Genomic DNA, 13068 nt, shown 5'->3' on the forward strand with positions numbered 1-13068 from the left:
AGGCTCGCTTGGGAGCACCGGGAAGTTGTGCGGTCGCTGTCCACGTCAGTTTCCTCACCAGTGCCAGGCTGAGTCCAGGCAGAAACCACAGAGGGACGGCAGTGGAGAAGGGAGTCCAGCAACCCTGCCGGCGAGGAGCACGGGGGAGCTGTGGGGGGACGAGCAGCAGGTGCCATTCATGATCTACCTTCCATCATCTGTCTGTCTGTCCCGCCCGCCCGCCTTCTGCCCTGTATGCTCTGGACAGGTAGCAGCCCCTGCCCTGAGCCGTCCGTCCTGCACCGACCAGTGTGTACCTCCAACCACCCCGGCCAGGGCCCGGTGCACCTCGAGGAGCCCCGGGCATGCCCGCCAGACGGAGCCACCACGAAGCCTGTAGCTCGCAAGCCCGTCAGATGCTGCGGTTCTTCTGTTTCACCACCAGTACCTTCCTTGCACGGAGTAGAGGTTATGGAAGCCAACCTCACCAAAGCCAAAGAGGTTCTCGCCGTGCCAAAGGACCAGCACATTGCCAGCTCAGTGTGTGCCTGGGAGCTCATCCCAAGGAGCACGCTGCGCTAAGCCTGTAGCCTATACATGTTAAAGGTGGAAAGAAGAAATGAAAGAGAAGGGAAAAGTTAAGAGCAAAGTTGCCCAAGAAGTTTAATGACGTAAAGCAACGCAAATGTCTTGGTGCCGCTTTGTAGCAGGGATGGAGTAATTTGCTGTGGTGTAAGTCTCCGGGGTACGTCCGGAGTTAGGATGGGCCCTCAGTCATTTGGGGCTCAGTTGATAGCAAGGATGCTCCTGAAGTGATGAGCTAGATAAGATGGAGGCCTTCTCCCGGCTCCCTTGGTACCCTCACTCACGTGGAGGGAATTGCGTGGCTCTCGCTGTGCGAAAGCACACCTCAAGATGGAGTTTGTCAGACGAGCAGGTCGCCCGTCCACGTCTGACGCTGTCCTTTTCGTTCGTCAGCCGTGGCTGATGCGCTGGCCTGAAGGGTCACAGCAAAGTTTGTCGAGTGGGCATTGGCACCTAGGAAAGGCATTGTCTTTTTGTCGCCACTATTCAGCTGACTTTGCTATTCACAAGCTTTTGCGGTAGGTTGCTAAGCCTCCTGTTGAGGCGGCCCAGAAGCAAGCATTTGCACGAGACGTGCCGAGGCAGTGCTCGTCGCGTCAGATTCAACAAGGGTAGCTGCCTACAGGCGGCAGGAAGAGAGGCCAGGGAATCTTTCGTGCTTTCTCCAGGCAGGTGGCTTGGCCCCTTGGCACGAGTTTGTGTGGAAATGTACAGCGGTGGGTTCAGCCATGTTTTGTACAGTCACATGTGAATCCAGTAAGGTCCCGATGACGCCCACCAGGCCGACGCAGATGGAAGGGCGGCCGGAGGGTCGCCTGGGGAGGGAGGGTCCACCGCCACTCCCACCCCCACCCCCTGCTTCTGCAAGGGCCCGGGAGCATGGCGGCCCAGCGCAGGCCGTGCGGGGAGGACGGGCCGGCTGGGGCTGGGGCTTGTTTAGGGCACGGGTCGGGAAGTGATGAACGGGGTGGAGGGAACTACGTGGGATGCCCACAGGAAGCCGGGCCCCAGCCCTCGGGCATGTGCTGACACCGGGAGCGGAAGGAGCAGCCTGAGCCTTGGCAGCGCTGGGCTCCCGGCCGTGGCACAGCCCCCCGGGGACATCCTGGGGCAGGGGCGGGGGCCAATGCGTTGGATTTCGGCAGCTGCTAAGCGAGAGCTGGGGCCTCGGGCGCACCCCTGAGCTGTGCTCCAGGCCCCCGTCCCGGCCTGCGGAGCTCTCGGCTCTTGCGCCTGCTCGGCTTTTGCTGGCCTTGCCAGCGGCCCTCCCCACGAGCCCCCTTCAAGCGCAGGCGCAGGCCCGCTCTCGTGTGCCGCTCCCAGGGGCCCGCTGGGGGGGCGGGTGCAGCGAGCGGGGAGGTGAGCGGGAGGGGGGTCCGTCTCCTCGGGGAGCCCAGGCCGGGGCCTTCCGTGCGGGCTCCCAGGCGGCCGAGCGCTGGCCCAGCCGCTCGCCTTCAGCGCTGGAAGAGCCGGGCGGGCGGGCGGGCGGGCAGGCAGAGAAGGCGAGAGGCCGGGCCAGCTCTCGGCCGCCTGGGAGCCCGCAGCTATAAGCTATTTCGATGTAGCGTTCACGTGTAGACGTAGCCAGGGTGTGAAACGGAGGTTGCGGCAGGGTGGTTGGCACTAAAGACAAAGTCTTACTTTAACCACTTGCTGTGGTGTAGTTTTTGGCTTCTGCCTGCTGATGTTTGCCCCAGCGGGCTTCGCAAAATCTCTCCGGTTGCATGGTCTTTTGTCTCTTTTCAGGGCCCAAGGCTGGCTAATGCCTTTGGGCTTAGGGGCTGCCGAGTCACAGACAAATCGGTCAGTCGCCGCTTGCTTGCAAGCAAGAAGGAAAAAGCCGCCAGAAAGCTCCCGGACTTGAGGAAAGAAAGAACTCTAAAGCCTCAGCTGAGGAGCGGAAAAAGACATCGGCTCCACTTTTCTCCAGCTCCAGCTCCGAGCCAAGGGGGCTGCCCAGGGCCGTTAGATTAAGGTGCGGGGCCGCTCAGACTCCGGGGTGCTGCGGCCAGAAATGAAAGGCTCCTTGCATGGCGGCGGGGCTGCTGGGGAGCGGGCTGGGGTGCGGATGCGGGGGCTGGGCACCGGGGGCAGGAGCGAGCTCGGGTTGGTGGACGCAGGGAGGGTGAAGGGGTGAGTCGAGCGTGAGGTTATGGGTTCTGCGTGGGAGGAAGGGTGCAGGAATGGGCTGGGGAGGGGAAAGGGAAGAGAGGAGATGGTGGGGATCTGGTTAGGAGGGAGGCTACAGGAGCGCGGTGAGGGTGCGGGGGGGGCGTCTGGAAGTGAGTCGCGGGAGCAGTGGTCGGGGTTGCAGGAACAGGCCGGGGGGGTGAGTGATCTGGGGAGGGAAAAGGGGGATTGGGGGCTGTAGCCAGACAAAGTCTCCCCCTTACAAGCCAGCTTGCTCGCTGCCCCCCCGCCCACCGAGGAGCACACAGGGCACGGAAATGGCTGCTGACAGCACAGTCTTTGATGCCTTCATTGAGGCCCAGATATGCTAGCTTATCGTGACCCTGAGAAGCAGAAAGTACAGATGGAAGGCTAACAGGCCAGACTGTCAACAAGAGGTGGGGGGGGACCCTCAGAAATCACCCCAGCTGGCATTGATCGATATGATGCACAGACACACAATCACCCCAGAAGGGGAAGTGCCCCGCCCGCACAAAAAGAATGTCCTGTACTCCTAAATTGCTTATCTCTTGTCTTACAAGTGCAAACTAAGTAAGAAATGCCCTTGTAACAAACTGGCGTCACAAAGACAGACCAGTATGATCTGGCACCATAGATAAGAAAGAGAATACATAACCCAAAAGGGGTATAAAAGATGGGTCCAGCAGAACTCTAACTTTGAGTGCATTCCACCACCTACCTGCTGGTCGGGTCAGGTGATTGCCTCCCGAGGTCCACAGCTGGGGACGCCCAACCTTGTATTCGTCTTTCCGCGGAACTGAGTGACCGATCCGGCTTGGCTACGCTGGTATCGAGAGACGCAGAGAGGGTAAGATACACCCATGCTAGGTCGCCGACTTTTTTGTGCACAGCTAAAGAATTAGAGCTCTGTAACTAGATGTCATTGTGCCAAGATATCATTGTGTTAGATGGTAACAGATATCTTTGTATTGGATTGTAAGGTAACTTGTTAACACCTGTACTTTGCTAGCATATAAGAAGTAAACAATAGCCTTTTGTAACCCCACGCTTATAACTGTAGCTTAAGTAAACTTGTAACTAGTTAAGCTCTGAGCCTAACCATTTTGTTAACCCTTTTGTTACTGCAACACAGCCGGCGCAACAAAAATAACTTTAACCGTTTGGTTACTACAGCCTGGCCTTGGGTGAGAGTGCTAGGAGCTGCCTGCTCTAACAGTAAAAAACTGGGTTGCTTAGGACCCAGGGGAGTACCTCACCGCACATTACCTGGCCACCGGCTAACAGGGGCCCATGTCTGGCGTGACCCTGTGTGTGTGGTCGGGGTCACACGTAGTTCTGCACGGCTCTGTGCGCTGCAGGGAAACGCTTTCCTTCCTTCCTTCCTTCCTTCCTCCCCACACACCGCCACCACCAGCCACTCCCTTTAGCCTCAGTTTGGGCAACGAGAAGGGGTTCCCTGAAGTGCGCCGAGTCGCTTCCTCCCCCAGGTCAGGCACAGCCCCTGGCTGGAATCCAGCCCCAGTTTGCCTGCAAGCTGAAGGACGTGACAGCTTGCACAGCCAGTAGGCACTCTGGTGGCGGCAGAGGTGAGTTCCAACGTGAGTCCTCTTGCGGGATGACCAGTTGGTGCTGGTGAGTTTCCTGCTGCCAGGCCCAGGGCTGGTGTGCTGCGTTGAGGAGTCTGTTCTAGGCCGCGTCGCTGTGGAGAAATGAACCTTCTGGTTTAGCTGCTGAATGAGAGCGTGAGGTGTGACAGCAGCTGGAGTGCAAGGGCCAGCTGACAACCCCCCCTCACCCCCATTTGGCCTTTTTTTCTCTTCTCCCCACTGGGAAAGACAGAGAGAGAGAGACAGGCAGCCTTTGATGCCCTGGGAACGCAGGTGTGCTGTTTTACCTAGATTTTTACCATACACAGAAACCAGACAGTGAATGGGCTAGCTAATGGCCACCCTTTTGGATGATATTGGTGATTGACACGCCTGATTACTGCCCCAGGAAGAATGGGGAACCTCCGCCCATTACCTTCAAAGGTGCACAATTGTCCACAATTTACAGGTGCGAATTGAGCTGTGCACCTTCCCTGGGAAACCTGGGGTTTAAACACGTTCCTCCCCCATTGGCCACTTGAGACCAGGAAGAAGCCTACGTGACCAAAGGGGTATAAAGAGGGGTTTGGCAGCCCACCCCCTTTGAGCTCCAATCACCTACACTTGCTGGCCAGGTCCGGTATTGACTCCCGAGACTGGGGACTCCCGGTTCGCATCTACTTCTTTCCGAGGGATTGAGAGAAAGATTCTGGGTCACACCGGATCTATGAGGCAGGGGTAAAAATTACACCTGTATTACACTTCTTTCCTATAGCAATTGAGGGAAAGACTCTGGTTCCACCAGGTCTAAGAGGCAGGGGTGAAAATCACACCTACAACAGGCCTTTCTTGTGTACACATTACTTGTATTAGTTTAAGTTAGCTAGTTTGTCTAAAACTTTTTTTAAGTTAAATTGTTTCAATCTTTGTGTAAATAAAAGGTAATTGTTAAAGCCTCTAATAAGTGTAAATTTTCCTCTTGCTGCTGTACCCGAACTAAACGCAAACCAAAGACCCCAGCCTGCCCTGGCTGCTTAGCGTAGCTGCCGGTGCAGCATCACCCCCTTTGCCCCACCAGACCTTTAGCTGGCACCTGGGCATCGGCTCACAGAATTGGCACAGGGAGCAGGGTCTGTCTGTGCTCTTAGTTCCAATACAGCAGCATGAAGCCAGTCACTGATTTCAGCAAGGTGCATAAGAACATAAGAACATAAGAACGGCCATACTGGGTCAGACCAAAGGTCCATCCAGCCCAGCATCCCATCTGCCGACGGTGGCCAATGCCAGGTGCCCCAGAGAAGGAGAACAGAAGACAATGATCAAGTGATTTATCTCCTGCCATCCATCTCCTGCCCTTGTTCTGAAGGCTGGGGCACCATACTTTATCCCTGGCTAATAGCCATTTATGGACCTAACCTGCAAAAGTTTATCAAGCTCTTTTTTAAACCCTAATAGAGTCCTGGCCTTCACAGCCTCCTCGGGCAAGGAGTTCCACAGGTTGACTGTGCGCTGTGTGAAGAAAAATTTCCTTTGATTAGTTTTGAACCTACTACCCATCAATTTCATTTGGTGTCCCCTAGTTCTTGTATTATGGGAAAAGGTAAATAATTTTTCTATATTCACTTTCTCCACACCATTCACTTTCTCCACACCAAGGTAGGAAAAAAAGCTTTGCCCAGGAAAGTTGGGCTGACCCAAAATGAGATAAAGAAATGTTAAAAAGGGAATGGAAAAATCCCGAGGAACTGTGCTCACAGTTCTGTAGTTGGAGAACTGCTTGTACAATAAAGCAGAAAAAGGGAAAAGAAGCTTGTATCTAGCTACTTAAAAGTGCCCTACAAGCAGCATGCAACAGCCACGCTAATCTGAAAGCGGAATTAAAAAGAGTAAAAAGGAAAAAAAAAGAGTTAGCGCGGCGCTGCCAGAAACTAGACACCCGAGGGCACCTGCTAAGTAATAATTTGCACCAATTAGAACAGCGCCTCACTCCGTTAATAAGGAAGGAAGGAAGGAGTAAAGCAGAGGGCGAGATTAGAGAGCAAGCCCCAAACAATTAATCAAGCTAAAGTAGAGGCTGCTCTCTGGCTAGATCCAGAGGATTGGGATGGGGACATCTGGAATTCCTCTGATGAAGAGGTATATTCCACCTATTCCTCCCCTGAGTTAGAAAACCCCCCCATCCACATGAGACCCATCATCACCTACCAAAAAGATCTCACTGAGCAGGGAGAGGGTAACTCTAGCAAAAAGGCAGAGCCACGACCCACCCAAATTACTACCCGCAGCTATAAGCCTGCAAAATGAAGCAAGATCCAAAATAAGTTTGCCAAAAAGCCTGGGGAAGGAGTGATAGAAGGGCTAGGCAAAATATGGGATACAGGAGCAGGCCATACACAGCTGTCCTCCCAGGAATGTGGGAGGGTAAATCTGGGTGCAGGAGTATTCCTTACCCCCAGAAATAAGGAGGGTCCAAAGTCTATTTGGACCTTTGCCTGTAGGTGGGCTAGGGGAATCCACCGCGCTAATAGAGGTGAACCCACTGTCACCCTGTGGACAAATGGGGATGAACTTAAAGGAGCCCTGCAGACTGTGTTCATAACAGCTCTGCTCAGCCGAGCTAGTCCAGAAAACGGGGATGAGGAGGAGAGCCCATGGGAACAACGGGTAATAACGGAGGATTTGAGACCAGTGCTTAAAGGGTCTCCTGGACCTCATAGGGCAATAATGCTCGCCACCAGAAATCATGCTCAGCAGCACAACTATTCCTATCAGGAGCTATTTGAACTTATGCTAAGAGACCTCCGAGAGTTTGGAGAAACTGAGGCACCACAGGTCAAAGTGAAGATGCAAAATTTAAAGGGAGATAATAAAAGGCAGCAAGAAGGCTTTAAGCCTCGGCATAAGATAACCCCCGTGGAAACAGCGTTTAGATCTAGGATACCCCCGAGATTTGCTGCACAGAATGCCAACTGGGAAGCTAAAGCTCCTGGCTGCCTTAAAAGGGGCTAAGCAAGGGAGGGAGGCGATTAGTCCTCGTGCACCCCCCAGCTCCGATACCCCTTACACGCAGCTGCGGCAGCAATTACAAGAGCTGCAGCCGCTAGTTGAAAGTGACCAGGAAAATTGACTAGCAGGGGAACAAATCTCTCTCTCTATAAGTGAGCTCAAACCGGCAGGGAGAGAAAATCACAGCAATAACCCCTGGATCCTGGTAACAGTAAATAATAAAACTACTGTCTCCTTCCTGGTAGACACTGGAGCCCAATTATCCATGATTAAAAGGGAGAATTTTTCCAAACCCCCACCTTCCAACCGAAAGCAGGTTTTGGTTGCTGGAGTGAAGGGCACTACTGTGTCTTACCCGCTGGTCAAAGTAAAGCTGGATATCCCTTTAAACCCCTACAGGCAACCCCGGAAACATGAATTAATACTTGGAAGTGCCAATATACTTGGCATGGACATCCTAAGGGGCAAGGAGGGAATCATTGCTGGAGAAAGGTGGGCATATGGAGCCGGCTGCAAACCCAGCACAACGATCCTGGAGGAGGGGAAAGCTTCCCTCTGTCATGTAAACCTGCTAGCCCAAGCTCCTCCCCTCCCCCCATCAGCTGTGACTCATGTGAAGCAGTACAATGTCCCAGCTGAAGCTGTGGCTCCTGGAACAGAATTGATTAAAGACCTAAAGAAACGGGGACTATTAATTCGGACACACTCCCCATACACTTCACCAGTGTGGCCAGTAAAAAAGCCTAATGGCAAATGGAGGCTCACTGTAGACTACCGCAAACTGGATAGCAACACTGGACCCCTAACTGCAGCAGTCCCCAGTATAGTAGACATTGTAAATAACATACAAACCTGGAACAAACAGTGACTAGCTGTACTGGATGTAAAGGACATGTTTTTCATGGTTCCCCTACAGCCTGCCGATCAGGACAGATTTGCTTTCACCTGGAACAGCATCCAGTGTACTTTCACTAGGATGCCACAGGGATTCAAACACTCACGTACAATGTGCCACGGTGCATCATCAAAAGTCCTAGATGGTTTGACCATGCCACATAACGTCCAAATATTACAGTATATCGATGACATTTTGATTGGTGGGGATTCATGTGAGAAAGTACAGGAAGCCATGAACAGGGTAAAGACAGCACAAGAAAACCTTGGATTAAATTTACCTGCAGATAAGTGCCAAGGTCCCTCCCAGGAGGTACAATTCCTAGGCACTGTCTGGATGGGAGGGAAAAGGTCAGTGCCTGATGAAACTGTAAAAAAACCCCTTTGCCCCACCAGACCTTTTGCTGGCACCTGGGCATTGGCTCACACCCCCTCTCCCCCCACACGCCTTGGAAGCTCCAGATCTGGGGCCTGGACTCCGAGGTTGGTGTCCCAGCTCTGGCACAGGCTCGCTTGGGAGCACTGTATCAGCGAGGTCGCCGTGTTAGGCTGCGTCTTCGAGCCCAGCAAGAAGTCCTGTGGCGCCCTGTAGACTAACAGATGTTTCGGAGCCGAAGCTTTGGTGGGCAAAGAGCCGCTTCATCAGATGCGTGGGGGGGAGTCGGGGGGGGGCTCAGAGGGGTATCTAAAGAGTGGGGTCCCAGTGAAAGGTAGGGCCAGAGCTGACCAGGTCTGTCCAGCCAGGCGGAAATGGCCCGTGATCAGCGGTACGTGTCCAAAGAGGAAAGAACCAAGGCAGATCAGACCGGGGGATTGTCAGAAGCCCGTTGTCAGACGCTGACGGGGAGCTCCTAAGCGCCAGGGCAGAGAAGCTGCTTTTGTGAGGGGCCAGCCACTCCCAGTGTCTGTTTAGAATCCTTGGCCGATGGAGTCAAATTTGCAAATAAATTGCAGCTCAGAGATTTTTCTCTCTCCAGTTGATTCTTGAAATGGCTTTGTTTTCGGACTGCTACTTTTAAATCCTTTGCTGAGTGTCCAGGGAGGCTGACGCGCTCTCCCACAGGCTTCTGTACGTTACCGTGCCTGAGGTCTGATCTATGTCTATTTCTCATTGGTTATGTCCATTTATTGGGACCACTGGGAAGTTGTGCGCTCGCTCTCTGCCTCAGTTTCCCCATCAATGCCAGACTGAGCCCAGCCAGAGAGCACAGAGGGACAGGAGTGGAGAAGCCAGTCCACCAAGCCTGCCAGCAAGGAGCACGGGGAGAGCTGGGTGGGGACCAGCAGCAGGTACCACGCATGATCCTCCTGCCCTCGTCCGTCTGTCCCGCGCGCCCCTGCACTCTATGCCCTAGACATGTAGCAGCCCCTGCCCTCAGCCGTCCCTCTGGCACAGGCCAGTCTGTAGCTGCAGCAACCCCGGCCAGGGCCTGGTGCAGCTCGAGGAGCCGCGGAGGGAGGGGGGGGCATCCCCGCCACACTGAGCCGCCAGGAAGCCTGCCTTGCTGAGCGGGAGGGAGCCTGTGCTCGCAAGCCCTTCGGATGTTCCAGTTCTTCTGTAGCGCCACCAACCAGTCCCCCCCTTGCAGAGAGGAGCGCTTAGGAACCCCAAGCTCAGCGAATGCAAACGGGTTCTCCCCGTGCCAAAGGAGCAGCCCCATTCCCAGCTGAGTGGACGCCTGGGACCTCACCAGGGGGGCGCTGCCTTGGCTTTCGGCAGCTGCTCAGCGGGAGCTGGGGCCCTGGGCGCACCTCTCAGCTGTGGCCCGGCCCCCGGCCCGGCCGGCGGAGCTCTCGGCTCTTCCGCCTGCCTTGCCAGCGGCCCTCCGCATGCGCCCCCTTCAAGCGCAGCCCTGCTCTCTTCCGGGAGCCCAGGCCGGGCCCTTCCGTGCGGCTCGCCTTCAGCGCGGGAAGAGCGGGCCGGGCGGGCGGGCGGGCGGCGGCGGAGCGAGCTCGAGGGGCGGGGCGGGGCGGGGCGGCGTGCGGCCGTATGCAGATCTCCGTGCGAGCGGAGCCTTGTGGGAGAGGGAGCGATCTGCGGATGAGGGCCGTAGTGCGTGGAGCCCAGGGCCTCGGGATGGGTCTCCGAGCGCGGCGGGGCAGGTGTGGGTGTCGGGAAGCGGCGGGTGCGGGTGCGGGTGCGTGCGTGTTGGGGGAGTCGCTGTTCCCCGTGAGGTGAGAGTGTTTGCGGTGTGGTGGGCAGTGGGCGCTGTTGGGGAGGAGCTCATACTTACCTGGCAGGGGAGATACCATGATCACGAAGGTGGTTTTCCCAGGGTGAGGCTCATCCATTGCACTGCGGGTGTGCTGACCCCTGCGATTTCCCCAAATGCGGGAAACTCGACTGCATAATTTGTGGTAGTGGGGGACTGCGTTCGCGCTTTCCCCTGACACTAGCAGTGAAAGAAAAGAAAGGGTAGAAAAATTCCTGGGAGTCTGTTGTGTTTTCCGCTTGTGGGAGGATTAGGTTGTGCTGAGGTAAAAGAAGCCTTGTATCAACCTTTCCGTGTGCTGTTGTGGTGTAGCTTCAGGCGTCCGCTTCCCGTCGTTTATCCTAGCGGGCTGGGCAAAATCTGTCCGCCGGCAGCTTCTTTTGTTTTCTCTCTGGGCCCCAGGCTGGCTAATGCCGTCAGGCTTAGGGGCTGCCGAGTCACAGTCAAATCACTCGGTCGCCATTTAGGGTGGGGGGAGAGGTGCAGCTCGAAGGACGTTTGCGCAGGGGCCAGCGAGCGCGCTGCGGGTCGGGGGAGGGGGTGTTTCCCGCTTGGTGCCAGGTGCCCCAGAAGAAGCCCGGAGCGGCTGCGAGGACGCAGCAGCCGCCACCCTTTGCCTGGCGCATACTGACTGCAGCGGGGAGACCCGGGCTCGCGGGCGCTGAGGGGCGTAGCCAGGGAGGCTCATTTGCATGCCCACAATGCATTGCGCTGCGCGACCCGAGTCCCTGACCCAGGGGCTGCCTTTGCTCCCGAAGCCCCAGGTTCCGACGCTGCAACTGGGCTGTGAGCGCGTCCGGCCGATGGGCTGCACGAAGGGGAGGCTTTGCAGGTCGGGCGCGTAGCCACCGTGAGCTCGGAGGAAGTCGTTCTTTGGCGGGCAGCGCGTGTGGGGGTTTCGTGGTATACTCTGGTTTCTCTTCAGATCGTATAAATCTTTCGCCTTTTACTAAAGATTTCCGTGGAGAGGAACATTTATGAGTTTTCAACCAATTTTTTGAGGCTTCACTCTGGTGAAGCTGCCTTATGTCTGTTAAAAGGTAGAATCAGTGTTTGTGTTGCGATGGTGCTGAGTTTAAAGCTTTTTGGTTTTGTGCTCTGTTTAAATTAAAGGTGTTTGTGTTTTTGCGTCTGTGTAACTGCGTCTGGCCAGGCAGGCTCTTTTGAAGTAGCAACGGCAACTTCGAAATAGCGCTTGTGACGTCTACACGTGTAAGCTGTGTCTACATGTGCATGCTACTTTGAGATAGCGGCACTAACTTCGAAATAGCGCCTGTCATGTCTACACGTGTAAGCTGTGTCTACATGTGCATGCTACTTTGAGATAGCGGCACTAACTTTGAAATAGCGCCTGTCATGGCTACACGTGTGGGGCGCTATTTTGAAGTTGAAATCGACGTTAGACGGCGAGATGTCGAAGTTGCTAACCCCATGAGGGGATGGGAATAGCGACCTACTTTGACGGGAGGGTGTAGTCTTTGCCCGTCCCGCAACATCGAAATAGCCTGGTCCCCCATGGCGGCCATCAGCTGAGGGGTTGAGAGATGCTCTCTCCAGCCCCTGCGGATGTAGCGTGCACGTGTAGACGTAGGGTGCTGCCCAACGTCGATGTTGAACATCGACCTTGCCAGCCCTGGAGGACGTGTAGACGCTATTCATCGAAATAAGCTATTTCAATGTAGCGTGCACGTGTAGACGTAGCCATTGTGTTATTGGGGGTATGAACCTGAACAAAAGGTTTTGAAGGTATATGTTCTTAATTTATATTTACAGTAGACATCTGGAAAGATTTTTTATAGTTGCACCCCCTGAATTCAAACTAGGATTATTTTGTCTGCTATCAAAGATCTATACACCTGGGAATCATGGAGGCCCCATCATTTCATGCATTGGTACTCTCACCACAGGATTGCCTGGATATGTGGACTCTCTAGTTTGATCCTATGGTACCAGCACCACCATCTTTTTCCAAGATACCACCAATTTCCTCAGGAAACTACCATCCATTGGTGACCCTCCTGAAAAACACCATCCCTTTACACCAATATCCCACATAAAGATGGACTCTAAGCTGTTAGGAACATTATTCCGGATGAGACCGAGGCACGAAAGGTGGCGGAGCTTTGTGACTTTGTCCTCACCCCCAAATATTTCAGATTTGGGGACAAATTATACTTTCAAATCAGTGGCATTGCGATGGGCACCCGCATGGCCCCACAGTAGGCCAACATTTTTATGTCTGACCTGGAAGAACGCTTTCTCAGTTCTCGTCTCCTAGGCCCCTCCTCTACCTGCACTACATTGATGACCTCTTCATCATCTGGACCCATGGGAAGGAGGCTCTTGAAGAGTTCCCCCATGATTTCAACAGTTTCCACCCCACCATCAACCTTAGCCTGGACCAGTCCACGCAAGAAATTCACTTCCTGGACACTACTGTACAGAGAAGCAATGGTCACATAATTAGCACCCAATACCAAAAACCCACAGATCGCTATGCTTATGGACACGCCTCCAGCTTCCATCCAGGGCATACTACACAATCCATTGTTTACAGCCAGTCACTAAGGTACAACCGTATTTGCTCTGATCCATCAGACAGAGACAAATATCTACAAGATCTTTACCAAGCTTCTCTTAAACTACAGTACCCA

The 13068-nt window shown here is 54.5% G+C and overlaps 1 long non-coding RNA gene and 2 other non-coding genes across 11 annotated transcripts; 2 read left to right on the forward strand and 1 right to left on the reverse strand.

The window, feature by feature from the left end:
* Positions 1-184: 184 nt before the first annotated feature.
* LOC142017867 (uncharacterized) lies at positions 185-10973 on the reverse strand. Of its 9 annotated transcripts, none has more exons than XR_012646619.1 (5): positions 9954-10390; positions 8483-8534; positions 4924-5026; positions 3434-4414; positions 186-2566 (listed from the first exon to the last, which is right to left on the reverse strand). It is a non-coding gene; the product is annotated as an uncharacterized LOC142017867 (long non-coding RNA). The 9 variants fall into 9 exon arrangements; XR_012646618.1 differs by having other exon boundaries at positions 9893-10390; XR_012646625.1 differs by lacking the exon at positions 8483-8534 and having other exon boundaries at positions 185-2566; positions 4920-5026; positions 9893-10390.
* LOC142018102 (U1 spliceosomal RNA) lies at positions 10428-10591 on the forward strand. Its single transcript, XR_012646701.1, has one exon. It is a non-coding gene; the product is annotated as a U1 spliceosomal RNA (small nuclear RNA).
* A 346-nt stretch (positions 10974-11319) lies between the features above and the next one.
* LOC142018119 (U5 spliceosomal RNA) lies at positions 11320-11435 on the forward strand. The gene has a single exon (XR_012646718.1). It is a non-coding gene; the product is annotated as a U5 spliceosomal RNA (small nuclear RNA).
* The last annotated feature ends 1633 nt before the right edge of the window (positions 11436-13068 follow it).

The sequence above is a fragment of the Carettochelys insculpta genome, chromosome 9 (genome assembly GCF_033958435.1).
Source record: "Carettochelys insculpta isolate YL-2023 chromosome 9, ASM3395843v1, whole genome shotgun sequence".
NCBI classification, from domain to species: Eukaryota; Metazoa; Chordata; order Testudines; family Carettochelyidae; genus Carettochelys; species Carettochelys insculpta.